Source organism: Ips typographus, linkage group LG15 (genome assembly GCF_016097725.1).
Source record: "Ips typographus isolate SLU linkage group LG15, UJ_Ityp_2.0, whole genome shotgun sequence".
NCBI classification, from domain to species: Eukaryota; Metazoa; Arthropoda; class Insecta; order Coleoptera; family Curculionidae; genus Ips; species Ips typographus.
Genome location: NC_138436.1, coordinates 1,977,761 through 1,998,335, shown reverse-complemented (window position 1 = coordinate 1,998,335; position 20,575 = coordinate 1,977,761). Strand labels below are relative to the sequence as shown.

The 20,575-nt window shown below is 33.1% G+C and overlaps 1 long non-coding RNA gene across 2 annotated transcripts in view; it reads left to right on the top strand.

Moving 5' to 3' along the window:
- Window positions 1-20,575, top strand: part of LOC145738259 (uncharacterized) — a 69,595-nt gene that overhangs the window by 5,312 nt on the left and 43,708 nt on the right. The window contains exon 3 of one of the 2 annotated variants that reach the window (XR_014180667.1): window positions 4,501-4,883. The exons of the other annotated variant lie outside the window; for it this stretch is intronic. This is a non-coding gene — a long non-coding RNA (uncharacterized LOC145738259). Of the gene's footprint in view, window positions 1-4,500; window positions 4,884-20,575 lie in introns of those variants that run through there. 2 annotated transcript variants of the gene reach the window in all.

Sequence of the window (20,575 nt, the reverse complement as noted above, 5' to 3'; positions counted from 1 at the left end):
ATTGAACACCACCTATTTTATGGTTAAAGTAGATGCAAAATTTAATTATCTATCGAAAATTATTGAGGTCTCCTATGGCTAACTGTTCGCGTTTTCTTGGAAAGTCAACATTTCTCGAACTCGCACCGATTTTGAGTCATTTTTGATACCCTTGAGAAATGACCAGAGATTAGCGAATTAGCGAAATTTTTAGGAGTATATCCATTAAGATACTTAATAATGTTTCTGAAGGACTCGAAAACGGAGTAGTTGGATGTTTAGTGTTTAGTTTAGTTTTAGTAGTTTGTAGTCGAATTGTCGCCGTTTTAAACATTTTTATGAATTATTTTTGTTTGAATGATTTATTTAATTATTTTTATGAATTACTTCTATAGCAAATTTACAAAGTATTAAGCCACTATTTTATTCTAAGCTTTACTTAGATTAGAATGATAGATATGTAATTCGAAAAGATAGTGCTCAAGTGATCCTTGAACGATATCAAAAATCAGTCCGTCAGCTCTACTTTAAGAAATGTCGATTTTTCCAAGAAAACGTTAACAATTAGAGGTACGAAACCTTAATAATTTTCGATAGGTAATTAAATTTGCATATACTGTAACTGTGGTTCCATTTGATTTTGACGAGTTTATACTACTTTCAAAATTTTAGTTTTTGATTAAATAATTTTTTTTGAGACCCCCTATATGAGCTAGACAATTTATCACTTTTGGATCATAAAACTTAATCTGTTATCATCGCCCAAACCAATTTTGGTCAATTAATCTCAAAGGAAGGTTGAATGTTTAAATGTTAATATTTGTTCTACATTTTTACAAATTAAGGAATATCTGAGAAACTGTAAAGTTTAGACCTATCAAACATCAATGAAATTAATTTTTATTTTCAACGTAGATTCTGAAAATAAAGTAATATACCAGGTGTTACATTTGAAAAAACATGACTTTGATACTTTTTCGGCATTTGGTACAACCGGTACATCTTGAAAATATTTTTAAAAGATACCTTCAATAGGTCTATAACTTTTTTGAAAGTGAATAGTTTAGTCACAGTCTTCCGTGTCAAATAACGTGAATAACCCTGTATAGGGTGGACCATAAGTAATGGGACATAGAGCTACAGCATTACTACTACTATTTTGCAGTGACTGATAGGAGGCGCTATCTGCAACTATTTCAGCTGCTTAAAAGTACTTAAACTTTTTTTTACGCAGCTGAAACGGACATACGACTTCAAAATATTATTCTAATATGTTTTCTATTAAAAAAAAACATACTAGTTTTAGATCTTAAATGTTGACCGTTTTCGAGATATTTAATGTTTTAATATTGCATTGCTAATACGGTTAAATGGTTAAAGGGTAAAGTACATTTACGTAATTTATACACACCTTAAAAAAACTAATTGGAATATCTTTTAGCTAAATCACACAACAAAAAGACTGATAAAAATAAATGAAAAATCCTTACGTATTTTCAGTGAATTTGGTGAAACAACTTACTCCACAAACCACTGGAAATTAAAGTATTAACATTAAAAAAAGGTTTCTTTTGGACAACAAGTATTCTACAAAGGCAAAATAAAAACTTACTTTCATAAAATAAATATTTACTAATTTGAAAGTTGCTACATGCAATATCAAAATAGTGGATATCTCAAAAACGGTCAACTTTTAAGCCTTAAAACAAGTATACCTTTTTCAAGTAGAAAACCCTAGTCCTTTAAGCAGATGAAAAAGCTGCAGGTAGCGCCCCCTATCAGCTACTGCAAATAGATGAAACCATCATATTTACCGGCTGTCAAAACCCCCTTATACACATTTTCAGTAATTTATATCAAAATACCTAGATAATATGATAAAAAAACAAGAATAAAATTTCAACTTTCACACCCTGTATCTTTCGTAATATTAACTTTCGGTATAGGACAATTTAGCTAAATCGTATTATTTTGATGTCTGGAATATGCTGTAACTCTACCAACGGTTGACAACACCTGCATTTTTATTTTGTCGTAAGCTAGTTATAAACTTAAATTAAACTAAACTTAAATTTAAATCGAAGGTAAAAATTAAAAACCATAAATAAATTGCAATCTACTCAAATTAGGTACATGACATACGTAAAACCTATCAGACAAAATAAATAATGTACAGGGTGTTCCATTTATAAAAGTCGAAATTTCTTAAACTGAATTAATCAAAATATATTTTAAAAAATTGAACGTCCTGTAGCATCTAATGCAATTATTATACGATTTATTTGCATAAATCATTTTTGTCGTTCCTGTAGAACGTTCGTACCAAATATGAGTATTCTACTTTTAGAAACAATGGCAATACAGTCAATTTTACATCATAGTAAAAAGTAATATTTGTATAGAAAAATTAAAAATTAAATAATCTGACATTATTAACAAAAAAGTTTTAAATTGTTATGAAGAATTTAATAGTTATTTAACGAACGAGTGTATTAATGAAAGCGATTAATAATCGAAATGGTTTAACGCAGTGAACGCGTTACTAAAATTGAGATTATTAATCGCTTATTAATATAAAAGTTGGTTACAACATTTTTCCGTCAACTGTAGTTTATAATAAAGGTTTATAATCCTACAAAGTTTTGAAAAAACTGTTCTGTCAGTAATGGTGGATGTCAACTAAAGAATGTGTGTTTATTTCTCTTTGTTTCATACAAATAAAAAAGGATATAACTATACTATGAGCGTATTTGATTGCCTGATAAGATCATGCATTAAAGTAAAACAATTGAAAAATCATGCATTAATGGAACTCAATATTGAACGATTTTGCATTCGTTATCGTCCATCAAAAAAGGCTGTCAATACATGGTCGACGGAAAAAATGTAAAAAAAAAAGTATATTTAAAAAAATGTTTTCTGTCATGTCTTTAAGAACCTGTATATCCAAAAGTAATTTTAACCTATAAATATCAATATTCTCTAAAACTTTTGTATTTAACATTATTTTTCTATTATATCCAAAAGTAATTTTAAACTAAGAACCTGTATATCCAAAAGTAATTTTAAACTATAAATATCAATATTCTCTAAAACTTTTGTATTTAACATATACGAGTGAGACCACAAACGTCAAATCAAACGAGATAATGAACTTTATCATTGAATCACCTGTACAGGGTGTCAGGATTTAGAGTGTTTTGACAGGAAAACCCCATTTACTAGCTAGATACGGTGTTATGGCAAAAACCGTATTTCGATATCTTGTCAGATTGCGGCGCTAGAGGCCGTTTTTCGAATTTCGCCCATTTTAAAAACTTTACCCAACTTTTTTCTTTATTGAAATATCGGAGTGAAACACAAACATTTTTAAGGCACTTTTTCGATCTGATTTCAGTTTCGTGTTTAGTTTTTAGCTACTGCGTTCAGTTTTCTCAAGAATTGACATAACTTTCTTCTTTTAAATAGAATTCATAATCAAATATAATTTTAAAAAATGTCTATTTTTAATATAATATGTAAGATTCAGGGTGATTCACGCTGATGGTATATTAGAAGTATCTAGAGAACGACTTAATATTTTTCGTTTAAATTTGGAGTGTAGCCTATCCAAACTCTCTATGTAAAATATTTTGGACTTTGCAGTGTTGCCATATCAGTCGGAAAGAACACCAACTTTTGATTTGCTTGAGTATCTCATAAAAAGGTTGGTGCAAGTGGGTATGCTCGATTTACACATATTACCTTTAAAATTTTACATTTATTGTAATGTAATTTTGCAATGCGGAAAAGTAACTTTACCGCATCCGGTGTGGAAAAGTACTCCTTCCCGCACTCAAATAAGTGTGTAAAAGTGCATTTACCGCACCTGAGTAGGAAAGGTTTTTTTCATTATTCTTACTAGCCTGAAAACTATCTATTTTTTGGTGGATTTGTTTAAAAAATGTACCTTTTCCGTGAGGACGCTGGAAAGTGCCAATTTCCCGTGCCCTGTTTTTAACTGGTGGGTTTTCTCGTGCGCTGACAAATACGTGTTTTGCATAAATTTTTTTTTTTTAAAGTCAGTGAATTTCTAACATAATACGTTAAGTTGTGTGCTAGATTACCATTCAATGTATTGTCACGTTTAAGTTGTAAAGCCCTTTTGGCCCAACAAGTTAAACGAGACGTGCGTTTATTACTTTAATAAACGCCTTTACCGATATCTTGTTTCAGAGGTAGAATCAAACCACTTGGTAGAAAAATATAATTTAATAACTAAATAACAGTTAAAACTAATTGACAAAATGGTTGGTTTATCAACTTAGTGAATCGGAATAAAACCTTCAACATAATTCCCAAAAGTAGCACTTAAAACAATACCTTTTACATGCACAAAATATTACAATAATAAATCTATACTTACATTTGTTAAACAATTATGAGGGCAGCTTTCTGGAGGGTTTGGCACTCGCGATTTATTATAGTTTAAGATATGGTTTACTATTTAATTAATTTGTAAACCCCCGGTGCGGGTTGCAGAATTCAGGACGACTACATTCTGTGGCGTGAGCGGAGTCTTCTGGCTAGGTACTGCCTTCTCCGACGTGGTGCACAGCAAAACTGGACTGACTGGAATGAACCCCTCTCTAGGGTACAACTTCCTTCTTATAGCATTCCAAACACTGGTTCCACCAATCAAAAACTCCCAGACCAGGTCTCCTGTAGCCGACAACTCGTGACGACCTTTCGACCCTCGGTACCTGGAAATATTTCGCATATTTCGCAACTCTTTCGCGTCCGGTCACACTCCGGTGCATAGTCTAGCTATTGCATCATAGGTGCAGTTGCACTCTGACCGCATTCCACAATTTTAATGTTTCCGCTCAAGTAATATAAATTCCACATTTTTTAATGTTTCCGATTAAGTGAAATAAATTTGATTTATTTCCTTCCTTAAAACACATTGACATTTCTTATATTCTCGTGGTAATATTATTTTTTTTTTGTTTCAGATATTCTCCCGGTGAAGCGAGAAGCAAAAAAAAAGTCATCCAGGTCAATCTTGGATTTTTTTTTTAATTTAATAATAAACTAAAAACTGGGGCGCGGGTGGTGTGTAATTTTATTTGCGATTTCGATTTGCTGTTATGCCATATGCAGCATTGTTCTATCCACAATATCTGGCCGAATAATTTTCCTTTAATTTCCAACTAAATGCTGATCTATTAGAAATATTGTCATTCCTTTAAATGTCAATCTATGCATGGCGAACTGAGTAACTGTGCAGAAGTTGACATTGGGAGTGAACAAGGACCAGCAATCAGTCATTCATATCTATCTAACGTACAATTTATTTTCCAACTGATTAACATCCCACAGCAAATTTAACTTTTTGTGTCTGCTCAGCTCCTATTTATATCGAAGAATTAATGCTAATCACGTGTGTTTTCTAAGAACTATCCATAATGCCCAAACGGCATTTGGACGTCGAGCCAACGTTCGATTACCCGACGCAACGTCAGGTACCGACGTTGGGGCGACGGCATTTCTACTCGTATTTGCACTATTTTGGGGAATACAAATTTGAGTCGATTGCACGTCGGGTCACCACTAATACGGTATATTAACCCTTTCAGTCATGACACTTCTGAAAACATTTTGAAAAAATTTGTCGTTTTGAGGTAAAAATATTAATTTTGACCGTGACGTCATGTCGTCGACGGACAATAGGTCTAAGTGGAAAATTCATATACATATACGTTGAGGACATTTTATTTATTAAAACTCTTATTTGTTATGAAACTAATATTATATAAAAACCCTTAAAGCAGCACAAATGTACTTCACATTTTACACAATAAACATGTGTTTTTGAATAACAAATTTGGGACACCCTGTATAATAACTGTTTAGCTAAAAATAAAGTAGACCTAAATATCTTCTAGTTTTGTATTTAACGTTTTTTGCTAAAATCAAAATTATGGAAGTTAAGGGGGTGGTCAAAATTCAATCAATCATCCTGTACATGGTACATACATACAAACATTATGAACCTTACATGTATGTTGCAGGAATGTGTCAGAGTTAATACACTGAACCAACATTTTCATATTCATTACATGTACACATGTATATTTATAGCATATACTGGAACCAAATGATGTACTTGCCAAGACATATACATATGATATACATGGTGGGTGGGTTTTGAATGTGACGTTTACTTCGTTGTTTCACTCATTCAAAACGATGTAACTGTGCTATTGTTGAGTCATATTTTTGTGTATTATTTTTTATTTTTTGTATTATTTTATTTTTTTTTTATTATTTATTTTTTTTTTATATTATCTGTAAACAAAAATAAGAAAGTAAGTAATCAAAATGTAAACACAAAACCAAATTTACGGTTGTCTAAAGACCATATGGTTTAAAATGCACTCTACTTAAGTAGTGTAAACAACCTATACTCGGTTTATTTTGTCTTGGTAGCGGTTTTGAGGTAGGTCAGGGTAATGCTTGTGTCGTCATACCCATCCTACCTTTAATTAAACAAGAACAATGGTCAAATATCATTTGTTTTCTTTGTGCCACAATAGTCATTATTATATAGATAAAATCTAAATATACAATATATAGATACAAGGTGTCCAGAAAGGGTATCGGGTATTTGTAAGTTCAATAAAACAAGAGTTATTTGTATGCAATAAAAAAGTTTATTGTTTATTATTAGCATATGAATTGGAGAATTATTTGGAAAAGATGATGTTATCCAATAGATGACCGTTACGTTGCTGGCACTCTTCTAAACGGGAACGAAGATTGGCGATAACACGTTGACACATAGCTATCGATATTGCTGCCATTTTTGACCTGATGTTTTGCTTCAACTGGGTTAGATTCGTCGGATTATTTTGATAAACCTTACTTTTTAGGTATCCCCATGCAAAATAGTCGAGCGGGCTAAGGTGGGGGCTTCTGGGCCAGTTGAGGTTACCCCTTCGCGAAATGACTTTATTAGGGAATAATTCGTTAACAACTTCCATTGAGTCATTTGAGGTATGGCAAGTGGCCCCATCTTGCTGGAACCACGTTCTTGAGTTGAAACCTGTAAACTCCTGCAACTCTGGGACCAAAAAATTTCGCAACATATCGCAATAACGGTCACTATTCACATTAATTGCTCGGCCTCGTTGATCTTCATGAAAATAAGGGCCAATTATGCCTTTAGCACACATAGCGGCCCAAACAACGACCTTTGGGCTATGCAGGGGTCGTTCATGCATTCGTATCGGATTCTCCACTGCCCAGTACCGACAATTCTGCCTATTAACATGACCATTCAGTTGAAAATTTGCTTCGTCACTGAACAGTATGTTGTTAAATCGCTGCAGCATTTCGTTTGCAAAATTCAGTCGATTAGCATAGTCCGTATCCTTTAATTCTTGAACCAATTGTATTTTATAGGCTTTTAGATGTAAGTCTTTTTTTAAAATCGAATGTAAAGACGATTTTTTGATGATCAACGCTTGGCTTCGCTTTCGGATGGATAAAGACGGATTTTGACGAACCGACGCCTCAACTTCTTTAATTGTTTCTTCATCGCGAACTGAACGAGGACGACCAGAGTTTTGAATTTTAACTGTCGCAGTGTATTCTCGAACATCCTGATCCATTTCCTAATGCTATCGTCACTTGACGCGTGGCGTGTACGATATTCCACACGATAGAGACGTTGAGCAGTCACTATTGAATCACCATTACGATAATACGCTCGTACGCAAAATGCGCGATGCGTCCCCGAGTACTGTTCCATCGTGACTTCTTTCTTTTACGAGTCGTAGTTGAGCTCATATGTGAAGTAGTTGGAGTTGGAGACTGAATGTTTGATAAGTCTGTGTCGGAAAAATTATTGGGTTCTGTTAGCTCCATGTTTTCTTCAATGTCCTGAAATAAATTATAAGTTATTGTTTTTGTTTTAGTTTCCAAAGAGCGAAAAGGAATGGAAATCAATAGCAAACGATTTTATAGAAAAATGGAACTTTGATACATGTTGTGGTGCGATAGACGGTAAACACATTAATATAAAGAATCCTCATAATAGTAGATCATACTATTATAATTATAAAGGAAAATTTAGCATCGTATTGTTAGCAGTTGTTAATGCAAATTACGAGTTCATAATGGTTCATACAGCTATCAACGGTCGGATTTCCGATGGAGGAGTTTTGCAAGAAACTAAATTTTATGAAAAACTGATAAATGACAAATTACATTTTTCACGTCCTGAAACTCCCTGTGGAACGCAGTCTAGGTTGCCTTATACTTTTGTAGGAGACGAAGCATTTCCGTTACTTGAAAACCTAATGAAGCCATATGCTCAAAAAAACTTAAAAAAGGAAGAAAGGATATTTAATTATAGGTTAAGTCGATCACGTAGAATCGTAGAAAATGCTTTTGGCATAATGGCTACCCGGTTTCGTATATTTCATACTGATATTGCTATTGACATTGAAAATGTTGATGCTATAGTATTAGCATGTTGTGCCCTTCATAACTTCCTTAGACGTAAAGCATCTACAACTTACTCGCCAAAATCTTCATATGACCAAGAAGATACTGAAACTGGAGAAGTAATACCTGGAGAATGGCGACAAGATCGAAATCCTTTGACATCACTGAAACGTTCTCCAAGAGCAGCTACTGCTTTAGCAAAAAAGATAAGAGATGAATACAAAACATACTTCAATACTAACGGAGCTGTGCCTTTCCAAGAAAAAAGATGTGGCTTGATCCAAACTTAGTGAACAATAGGGTGAAAAGGGGCCCCCCCTTTTATAAAAACAAAATATTAAACCAAACTTGTACATGATTATTTAACAATACATTATATTAATAAATAGCTACATGCTTCTTCTGCTTCTACCTCGTTTTGTGTTTTTTCGGGGCCACTCTCGTCATCTTCAATATTTGAAGTGCCTTTCCGAGGCATTTCAGAATCCGCTATGGCATATCATAATACCATAAGGATGGAACGTAAACTTCATCAGTGCCACTGCCAGACCTCACAGAGTTTATGACTGTTTTTAATTCTCGGCGAAAACTGCATCGCATAGTATGAATTTTTTTAACTACAAAGTCCTTATTTGCGTTTGGAAATTTTTCCTTGCATTTTTTTATCAGTTCTTCGTATGCTTGGTTTTTTATGTTTCTGTTTGAATACTCTTTACCTTTGTATTCCAAAGACAGGTATGCAGATGATAAATGTTTATAAACTCCTCCCAAAATATGCGATCACTTTCCATCATGGAATTTACAAACTCAACCAACAAAACTAACCTTAAAATAAGGCGGGTGTATAAATGATAAAAAATTGAAATTTGCCAAAAAATTAAGTTCCTAAAATGATGATCTTTCTCTTGGAAACATAAATGAGCTGTTTAAGTTAGAGATAATGCTAACAAATCTTATTTTCTGATTAACCTAAATAGTTCAGCAATGTTGTATAATAATAACATTTTGTGCGGGGGTATCTTTTCTAGATACATTTTTAACTATGATTGACTTGCTCTAATGATCGTCCGAATTATCGTGTTTGACAAGTACTGTCAAATAATGACATTTTATAAAACGGGCCATTAACACTCAAAGCCAATAACTAAAGTAAAAATAGTTTTTATTGAATTATTTTGTTATTTATCAAGCAAATCATAAGTTATTATACATCACTAAAACAGAATAAAACGTTCTATTTGGTGGGCTAAAAATCCAATATGGCGCCCATAAGAAAAAAGAAAGCTGATGATGACTGACAAAAAACGAAACGTCGTGTGGCAAATTTGAATCCATCCTCGAATAGCTAGGAAAAAGTGGCAATGAAAAGATGCTTTTAGTTTTGGGATATCTCTTCAAATAAGGTTAGAAATAGATAAAAACAAAAGGAAGCACTCGGAAAATAGAAATTTTTAAAACGGCAATTGGTGGAGATTTAAATTGCGCAACTTTGCCCCAATTCAAACTTTCTCGTATTTCTTAAGGTTTCTGGGATCCATACTGGGTTACTGGAATTACCCTTTATATTTGATCATCATACAAAGCATACAAATGATATTTACAGAAAGAAAGGGTATTTGTAAAATTAAAAGTATAAATGCTGTACAAAAGAGGTCCCAAGATGCTCCCCTGCGGCACTCTACTCAAAACTGTGTAAGTTTTCAGAGACCTTATCACCTATTTGAACTGTTTGATGTCTATCAACAAGGAAAGATGCGAGAAGAGACAATGCTCTTTCTCCAAACCCTATAAACTTTAAAATTGCAGCAATCATAGTTTTATGATCTATCATGTCGAATGCTCTAGTATAATCGAGCAGTATGAGAACAGTAGCTAAATTTGTATCCTGAGCATCAACAATGTCGTCCAGTATATCAGATAACGCGGTAGTACACGAGTAACTTTTACGAAAATCAGATTGCTTAGGTGGTATTACTTAGGGGTATTACACCACAAGTTGTCACAAACTCAGCTATTTGGTAATACATCGCTTTTTCAAGAATTTTTGAAAATACTGGTAGTATTGATATCGACCTCAAGTCACTCATTTCTGTTGGATTATTTTTCTTTTATAGAAGAATAACCTTGGCGTGTTTCCAATTTTTTGGAAAGTACGATTTCTTTAAACAAGAATTTATACTGTGTGTTAAGAAGGGTAATATTGTGGGACAACAGAAGTTTATAAGGGTGATATTCAAGTCATCTGTTCCAACCGATTTTGATTTAAGTGAAAACAAAACTCAAAGTCGATCTCAACAAAATATTTATTAAGTTCAAAAGGAAAGGAATGACACGCAGTCGTCTCCACAATACTTTATTTCGACCTTCAAAGGGTAAGGCCTACTCTACTAGTTTCGGACATATAAATGGCCATCTTCAGGTGCTAGAAGAATAACTTACTCTACTTATGTGTAACAGATGTTTAAGAAACGAGAAAACCTACCTCATCTAGACAATCAATGCGCCGGCTGTCTTTTTAGAAAGGGAGAGACAGTGACCCCCATATAAAGATTTTGTGAATTTAAAAAGTTGTTTAAAGGGGGGAATAAAGCTATAAAATTTAACACAAGTAATATGAATAAAATAGGTTTAAAATTGAATAATTACCTGATTATGGAGAAAAAAACCTGACACTACATATTTAATCACCAAACTAAAACCTTAAATTAGACCCATTTTTAAGGGCTGGGTTAGACCCTATGGGGAGAGAAAAGATAACTTTAGATTTAATTCACCATCAACGGCAGAGGCGATCAAACAGGAAACAAAATGGAGATGCTAAATTTTTTTGAAAAACCGCAATGATAAGCCGTTAATTCGAAGGCAGGGGGAGCGTTTAAGAGGGGATTACAATAAAATCAATAGCCTAAGTGACGACAGGTAGATAGTTCTACAACCCACAAATCAATCAAAGATTAACAATAAAAAGGTTAAAGCCGCAACCATTCATACAACAAGATTTAAAGTTAAAATTAGACAAACAATGCACCAAACTAGCAAACAGGTGGCAAGTGGACAACGCAATGAGCAAGATGAGGGTAGCTAAGGGCTCCAATAAGGTGGTAAACCCCAGAAAAAGTGCGAACACCGGCCAACACGCTGTTGAGGGAGGGGATGGTGGAAGAGGGCTTGCTGGGTTATTAACCTACCGAAGTACGATATCACGGAACACACTGCTTCGTTTTTTATTTGCAAAATTAAAGCTTTGGTTTTGTAATATAGCAACTAGCCTAATAATCTGTTAAAATAATTAACGCCGTGTACACGGTGATCATTTATAATTCCCCTTCTCAACTTTTTTATTTTTCACATTAGAAAAAAAATAATAGAAAAGTTGTACGAGATGATGCAAGCTATTTGCAGAATATATTGTTATTTATACAGGACGTTTCAGAAATGCGTGACAAGTCAAAATTATATTTTCAATTTTCTAGGATTATCAAACAATTCTGAACATTTTTTTTATAATATGTCCTATACCCAAATGTAATAATAATAATAATAATAATAATAATAATAACAGTCTTTATTTCGAATTGTGATTAGGATAGAGTACAATGTACATTATCAACTAATACAAAGGAAATAGCGTCATGGTAAACTATGAACTATGTAGTACTTAAAGATACTTATATACATTTTCTGCGATTTTTCCCTAAATACAGATTTCAGAGAATAAGCAATATTTATTTAACAAAATAATCCTCTATAGTATAGGGTTCTAATTCAATTAGTAAATTTTTTACTTCTTTTTTAAAACTTTTGTCCGTCAATGTTTTCAGCCTGTCTGGTAGGTTGTTAAATAGGCGAATAGACATATATTTTGCATTCTTCTCAGTGAGTGTTAATCTATGTTTTGGACAGTTTACATCTTTTTGTCTTGTGTTGTATGTATGATTGACTTTGATGTTAAATAGGTTTTGGTTCTTTTTAAGAAAGATGAGACACTCATATATATAAATTGCATAAACTGTCATTATTTTATTTTTTTTAAAGATGGATCTACATGAATCTTTGTGTTTCATTTTGAACATTAATCTAATTGCCCTTTTTTGAATTACAAATACATTCTGTATTGAAGTACTTCTACCCCAAAACATAATTGCATACTTCATAATGGATTCAAAGTTGGCAAAGTACAATATTTTAAGGGCCACCAGGTTCAGATACCCGGAGACAATTCGAATTCCATAGCAAATTGAGTTTAACCTGCCTAGCAGAACATTTATGTGATCAGACCAATCTAGAAATTCATCAATCTGCACTCCCAAAAATTTTGTGTTCTTGGCTAGTAATTGGCTCCTGTCAGTGAGAAGGTGTATTTCATTATGTTTCTCAAATGTACCTTGTTTTGTTGAAAAAATAATCACACTTGTTTTTTCCATATTTAAAGCTAATTTATTTTTTTTAAACCACTCAGAGGTCCTAATAAACAGATCGTTTCCAGACTGAATTAAAGTGTTGATTTCCTCTTAACCTACAAGTAAATTTGTGTCATCTGCAAAGTTGACAATTTTTTCATTTTCTTTTGCTATAGAATTCAGATCGTTCATGTAAATTACAAAGAGTAGTGGCCCCAGAATACTGCCCTGGGCTATTCCATGTTGATTTTCTTTTATATTTGATGTGTATGGCTAGCTGTCCCTAAATAGTTTAACCTGTTGTTTCCTATGAGATAAGTAAGAATTAAACAATCTTAGGGCCTTACTTCTAACTCCATAGAGTTCTAATTTTTTTAACAATAGTTCTTTATCTACACAATCATAAGCCTTAGATAAGTCTAAAAATATACCTATTCCTAGTTTATGGTTTTCTATGTGTTCAAGGATATGACTTGTAAACTGAAAAATTGCTGTTTGTACTGATCTTCCGGCAATGTAGCCATGTTGATAACCACTGAAGAGGTCGCACATTATAAAAAAATCTGTTAGCTGTGTGTATAAAACCAATTCAAAAATCTTTGGAAAGGCTGGAAGGATGCTTATTGGTCTGTAATTTCCTATTTCATTTTTATCACCTTTCTTATAAATCGGTTTAACTTGAGCAATTTTCAACTGATCTGGAAAGCTTCCCTGCTTGAGACTTTTATTTATTAAGTATGTTAGTGGCTTGGATATATGTGGTAGTACCAATTTAACTATACTTGCAGGAATCTCATCTATACCACTTGTTATTTTGTTTTTTAATTTTGCTGAAAAATCACACAGTTCCTCTTCAGTGATTGGTTTGAAGTGAAATGATTCACTATTGGGGATTATATTACAACTAAACTCCGTGTGCTGCATATTTTCCAATATATCAGGGACCAACGACAAGAATTTGTCATTAAATTTATTTGCTATAACACAAGGATCACCCGCTATATCAGTCTCAAGCCAACACTGAGTTTTCCCCAATATCTCATTACAAATTGACCACATACATTTATTTTTATTGTCAGAAGATTCTATTTGTTTTTTATAACTATCCGCTCTTGATTTTAATAAAATGTTGTCATATTCCTTTTTTACAGTGATATACTGAGGTTTAAATCTTATATCATGTCTTGACAGCTGAAGTAGCAAATCTAGTTTTTTCTTGCACTCATTTAATTCATCCGATTTGTATAATTTTTTGCACTTATTTCTGCTTTTATTTGTTACTAATTTCTGAGGAAAACATTGATTAAACAGGATTGTAAATTCCGACAAAAATAAGTTCCATTGCTCATCGATGGTTTGATAAAATGAACTGAAAACTATTCCCCAGTTTTCACTCTTAAGGAGGTTTACAAATTGTTGTTTGTTTTGTTCAGAAAAGATACGAGTGTAATAGCTTGTATTAATAGCCTTAGTTGACATCTGGAACGTGACGCATTGGGCAGAATGATCTGATATGTGCGTGTTTATTACAGAACTTTCTATGTAAGGAAAATTAACAAATATGTTATCTATGCAGCTTTGACTTCGACTCGTTATTCTGGTATTTGCTGTAATTGTATGTTGAAGATTAAAACAGTTCATAAGTGATAAAATTCTATGTTTGTTTTTGTTGTCCTTAAGAAATTCAATATTAAAATCACCAGTGATTATTATCATTTTGTTTACATCAAATATAATGCTCAATGCGCGTTCAAGACAATCAAAAAAAGTTTCTATATTCCCTGCAGGGGGTCTATAAATGCAAATAACAACTACTTCCTTCCCATTAATGTCGCAATCAACTGCGGAGCATTCGAATATTTGTTTCTTAGACAATTTGGTTATCTTAATTCTAGACTTACATTTTATTGATTGATGAACAAATATAGCACTACCCCACGTTCACGACATGCGGAAGAGACCAATTTAAAGTTATGTGGAGTGAAAAATTGTAATTCATCTTTTGTTTTCCAGTGTTCCGTGACACAAAGTACTCTTACGTCTCTTAGATCCTGGATTAAGTGATTCAGTTGATTTAACGAATTTCCTATTGATTGGATTGGATTTTCCCATAATTTGGACAATTTAAAGTAGTTGATTTACAGTTTCGGGCTTCATGTTCACCACCACAATTTAAACAGCACTTTTCTTCAGAGAAATGTTTTGCTACATGTCCAAAACCGCTGCACTTAAAACACATGGCCAAGTTGAGATGTTCCATGACATGTACAGGGTACTGCATTTTCGATGGTTTTACGGGGTACAGAGAAAACGGTAATAGATAGAAAAAAAGTAGCATACGTGTTTCGATCTTTTTTTCTGAGCTGAGATGACTGGCGAAGAGTGGGCTGCGCAAACTTCTTTCGTTTCAAAGATACGGGGGGTTTTTGAAAATTGGTCATTTTGGAACCGCCTCTGTATTTCATTTGCTATTATAGTTATCAAAAAAGGAAAAACGGTTTCCGGTAGAAGTTTTGACGTAGATTCCAATGGCGTAGTCAGTTTTTTTCTATTACGTTTAGTTTCTGACATATGACAGTAAGTTCTATTTTTTTAAATGGAACACCCTATATATTTTTACGTCATTTAGTTCTGTTAATTTTTACTTTCTCAACGGTGTATTAACACATATAAGTTTGTAAACGTTAATCTTGGTAATTAGAAAAAAGGTGTTTCCTTTACAAAAAAGTGCTAAATAATATGTATAAAACTACCCACAGTCGAAACAAAATTTGACTATGTTCATATTAACATGTTTCATGTCGTTTATAAACAGTTTTTTTTAACTTCAACCTTAAAAATAGTAGAAAATAGAAATGGCCACTTTTCTTATTAAAGCGACGGTAGAACTGTTTGTAACTTAAATTTTTTTAAATTATAGGATGTATTAAAAATATTTAATTTTCTGATGTGTTAGTTTATATGATTTCCGATTGTTTTGTTTTGGTATTTTAGATATTAGCATGTTTTTAACTTATCAAACGACTTTTTTTATAAATAAGAGGATTAACCTTTACAAACTTATATGTTGTAATATAATAGGGTATAAATGACGTAACAATATATAGGGTATTCCATTTAAAAAAATGTAACTTACTGCCGTATGTCAAAAACTAAACGTAATAGAAAAAAACTACGCCATTGGATTCTACGTGAAAAGTTGTATCGGAAACCGTTTTACTTTTTTTAATAACTTTTATAGTAAATGAAATACAGAGGAGGTTCAAAAATGGCCAATTTTCAAAAACCCCCCGTATCTTTGAAACAAAAGAAGTTTGCGCAGCCCACTCTTGGCCAGTCATCTCAGCTCAGAAAAAAAGATCGGAACACGTATGCTACTTTTTTTTCTATCTATTACCGTTTTCTCTGTACCCCGTAAAACCATCGAAAATGCAGCACCCTGTACTTTTACTAGGTCGAAATTAATAATGCCTTTTTTTAAGAACCATTTTGATAGTGCTAGTTCTGCCTGCAAAATCAAATTTTCCTTTGACTGATTGCGACATTGCTTTTTTGTTATAACTTTTATTTTGTCTTTGATTGTTTGTCCTAATTCATTTACAATTTCGTAATTAAGTTTTTCAATTTCTTCTAATCCTCATTGTTAAAGCCTTTCTCAATACCAGTGACTACAAACATTGGGTCCATATTAGGAATTTTCTTGATTTTTATATTCTCACTTTGGTTAACTGCTTCTTCCAGTTTTTTTTGTTGCTCTGATGTGTGACTCTCTACTATAATAGTCCCATTCTTTGTTTGTTTGATCTTTTTGAATCCTCCTCCGATGTCCTTATTTTGTAGTTCCTTTTTTAACTCTTTTACTTCATTTTCTGGGTTGTCCATGTTATTGACCCGGAGTAATGTTTCATGAGTTTTCTTTGTAGGTGGGGTTGATCACTTAGTGTTTGCTTCAGTTGATGCATTGGTTTCAATGTTCAGTACATTTCTGTTACTTGACTGTGTGGATAGTGCTTGAGCAAAAGTCTTGTTTTTATCTTCAGGATTTATCAAAGTAATTGGTTCAGGACTGTTTTCCTTTTGAGTGACTGCGTTAGATGCATGCAACCATGTTTCCTGTTTGATCGCCTCTTCAGTGGATGGTGCACGAGTTTTAAGATCTTTTTTTCCCCCTAGGGTCTCACCCAGCCCTAAATGGGTCTAGTTTAAGTTTTTTGTTTAATTTTAATTTAATGTGCTATAGTTAGTTTTTTCTCCATAATGAGCATTGTTCACCTACTTAACTATGTTATAGTCACTAATTCGTTATAACATGGGTCTCTCTGTCTCTCCCCTTGTAAAAAGACAGTAGTCACATTGATCGATCGATTTAAGCTCCTGAAGATGGTCATTTATGTGACCGAAACTTGTTGAGCAGACCTTACCATCTAAGGTCATAATAAAGTATTGTGGAGAAGACTGTTTGTCATTTCCTTCCTTTCGTACTCTTGCGACTCCACTGAAAGAATATGGACTACTACTTCTTTCTGATTTCTTCTAACGTTACTCAACATCTCAGGTGTGACCGATCTAATCGCATGCGTTATTCGTCTTCTTAAGTCAGCTAAGTCGAGGGGTTTAATTTGGTATACAATACTTTTGACATATCCCCATAAGAAGAAGTCTAATGACGTCAGATCAGGGGATCGTGCTGGCCATTCCATCGATCCTCGCCTCCCTATCCACCGATTTGGAAATATTTGGTTAAGGTACTGCCGGACATTTATTTGATAATGGGGCGGTGCTCCATCTTGCTGAAACCATATCATATTCGCAGGAACTTGTGGGTTTGCTGGATCAGAATATAAGTTTGTCAAAGTCGGCACGACATCATTTTGGAGCAGTGCTAAATAATTATCTCCATTTAAATTGCCATCAATGAAAAAGGGACCTATGATATGATCTCCAACAATTCCTGCCCAAACATTAACCTTTTCGGGATATTGTGTATGTTCTACCCTCATCCAGTGAGGATTTTGTGCAGACCAATAGCGGCAATTTTGACGATTAGCATGACCGTGAAGTGTAAACGTGCACTCATCAGAAAAAAGAACATGTTCTAACTGCATCACATTGTTATCAAGCATTGCCATCATTTGTTCACAAAAATAGAGTCGCCTATCAAAATCGTCTTCCAGGAGCTCCTGAGTTGGTATCAGTTTATAGGGATGCATTTTATTTTCTTTTAATGTTCGAAAAATTGATGAATGGCCAACATTGAACAGTGGGGCAGCTTTTCGACTAGAATTATGTGGGTTTTCTTCAAACTCAAGCATAATATCCAATTTGGTTTCATCATTTATTGTATTGGCAGCTGTTTTTTTATCGTTCTTACATGACCAAGCTCGCGAAACTGCTTTTCTATTTTACTAATTGTCCCTTGGGATATAGGCGGCAAATCTGGAAATTTTTCATGAAATAACCGAGCAACTTCACTTTGTGTCCGTATGTTGTCTCCATAACCAATCATCTGTAGAATTGTTATTTTGTGCATTTCTGTTAAATAAACCATTTTTCTGATATTATGGAGTTAACGAAATTAAAGCGACTATAACACTGACACTAATCACTACTGTCATGCAGACAGACAACACTCTGCTAAGGCCGTGCGTTTTCAACGCAAGTAAACAAGACTTTTTATAGTTCTTTTATTTCATATCAGTAAGAAGGAACGCTAAAATGGTTTTTGCTTACTTTCTCATTATCAAAACCTAAATGGGAAATAAGTATTGAGTGTGTTGCAGCGAATTTCTGTAATCAAATAATTTTCTGTTTTCCATGTTAATTTTTGCAATAAATCCGAAAACATTTAATATTTCCGAAACAGTTGAAGATAGGTATAGGACATTGTACATGAAATATGTCTAGAATTTTCTGAGGAATCCAAAAATTGAATAATATGCAGGGTGTTGCATTTAAAATAAAAAAGTTGATATTGGCCACTGTGGCATGACACACCCTGTATAAAAAGTTTTTTTTGAAAAAAAAGCGCAACTAAAGATACAAATCGACGTGTCCGAGCGTTTTTCCCAAAAAGCCACCGTTTATTTATTAACGAATTTATTCCATTTGGCTGGTACACACTGTATAATTGTTGTTATTATTAAATCAGTTTGTTTTGCACTTTAAAAAAACTGCAAAATAAGTCTACTCCACAAGATTATTGTGTTTGTAAGTAAGTGAATTTTGAAACTACATTTTGCTATAAGTTGAAATAAAATCAAATATTTGTTTCTAATTCTTTGATAAGTTCTTCTCTCTAATTCTCTAGTTCTTTGATAATTCTAAAATAGTCAAAACACATGTCAAAAATTTGACAATGTCAATTTTGATATCACATTCTGACGACTCAGAAAAAATGCTACAACTTTGATAATTTAAACTATGCTGTCAGATCAAAACTAATAGAGTTAGCTATTGAGTAAAATATGAAGAATCACCCTGTACTTACATCTATAAATATAACAACTCAATAAAAAAATGTTTCTGATGCACCTCTAATACATAAATATGTTTTTCCTTCTCAAAGGCCGTGAATTAAAGGACAACAAAAGTATGTATTTTCCTCGGAATTTTCTCCTTGAGGTAATAACTCCCTTACATTTAATTTTCTCATGTGAAAAAGTTATATCAATTTGACTAAGGACAACTTTATATAATAGCATAAAACTACTATTTGTAGGATAAGACACAAATGGTTCTAATATTAAAAGTTTTTTCCCTAAAATAAAAATATGGCAATTTTCAACATAGATGTTATTAATATATACAGTGCGTTTTTTTTAACGCGCAACATAGGATTTTACGTGTTAAATTTTTAAGCCCATGTTAGACCATTTTATTTTGGAACTGCAAGTCTATAACTTGACGAGTGTGTCTTTAGTACCCTGAAGCTTAAGGGTAAGGTAAGTCTACCAATTTGGTCTAAAAAGTGATTAAAAACTGGAAAAAAATCATTTTTTTTCGAAAAGATTTTATCGTTCCATACTCCCTGTATGCATTGTTGTTCCTTGTTGTTTTTATACTGACAGGGCAGGTAGCAGGTAAAGTGACATATTTTGACTGCATCACGACCCGACATCTTTTGAACGTCAAAAGGGCATTTTATGATTGTTTGGAATACTGTTTGGCTTCAAACGGAGGTCACTTTGAACAATTCACTTATAAAAATACTTCTTTTGTTCTTAACTTTCTTGATATAAAGTTAATGATCACCCTGTTTCACTTTCTACGCCAAATTTTACCTGCTACCTGCCGTGCCAGTATCAAAAACAACAAAGAACAACAATGCATACAAGGAGTATGAAACGATAAAACTTTTTCGAAAAAAGATGATTTTTTGCAAGCTTTTTAACACTTTTTAGGCCGAATTGGTAAACTTACTTAAGCTTCAGGGTACGAAACAGCCACCCGTCAAGTTTTATACTTGTAGTTCCAAAGTAACATGGTCTAACATGGGCTTAAAAATTTAACACGTGAAATCCTATGTTGCGCGTTAAAAAAAACGCACTGTATTATAGTTTCATCTGTTAGGAAAACACAGCTATTACCCCCTGTACAAGAAAATGTCCAGTCTTTATGAATTAGCTTTGGATAGAAGGTTTTATCACCAATGACTCATGAAATTCTTCCAGATACACATGTTGCCTTGATATTATAGTTTACAT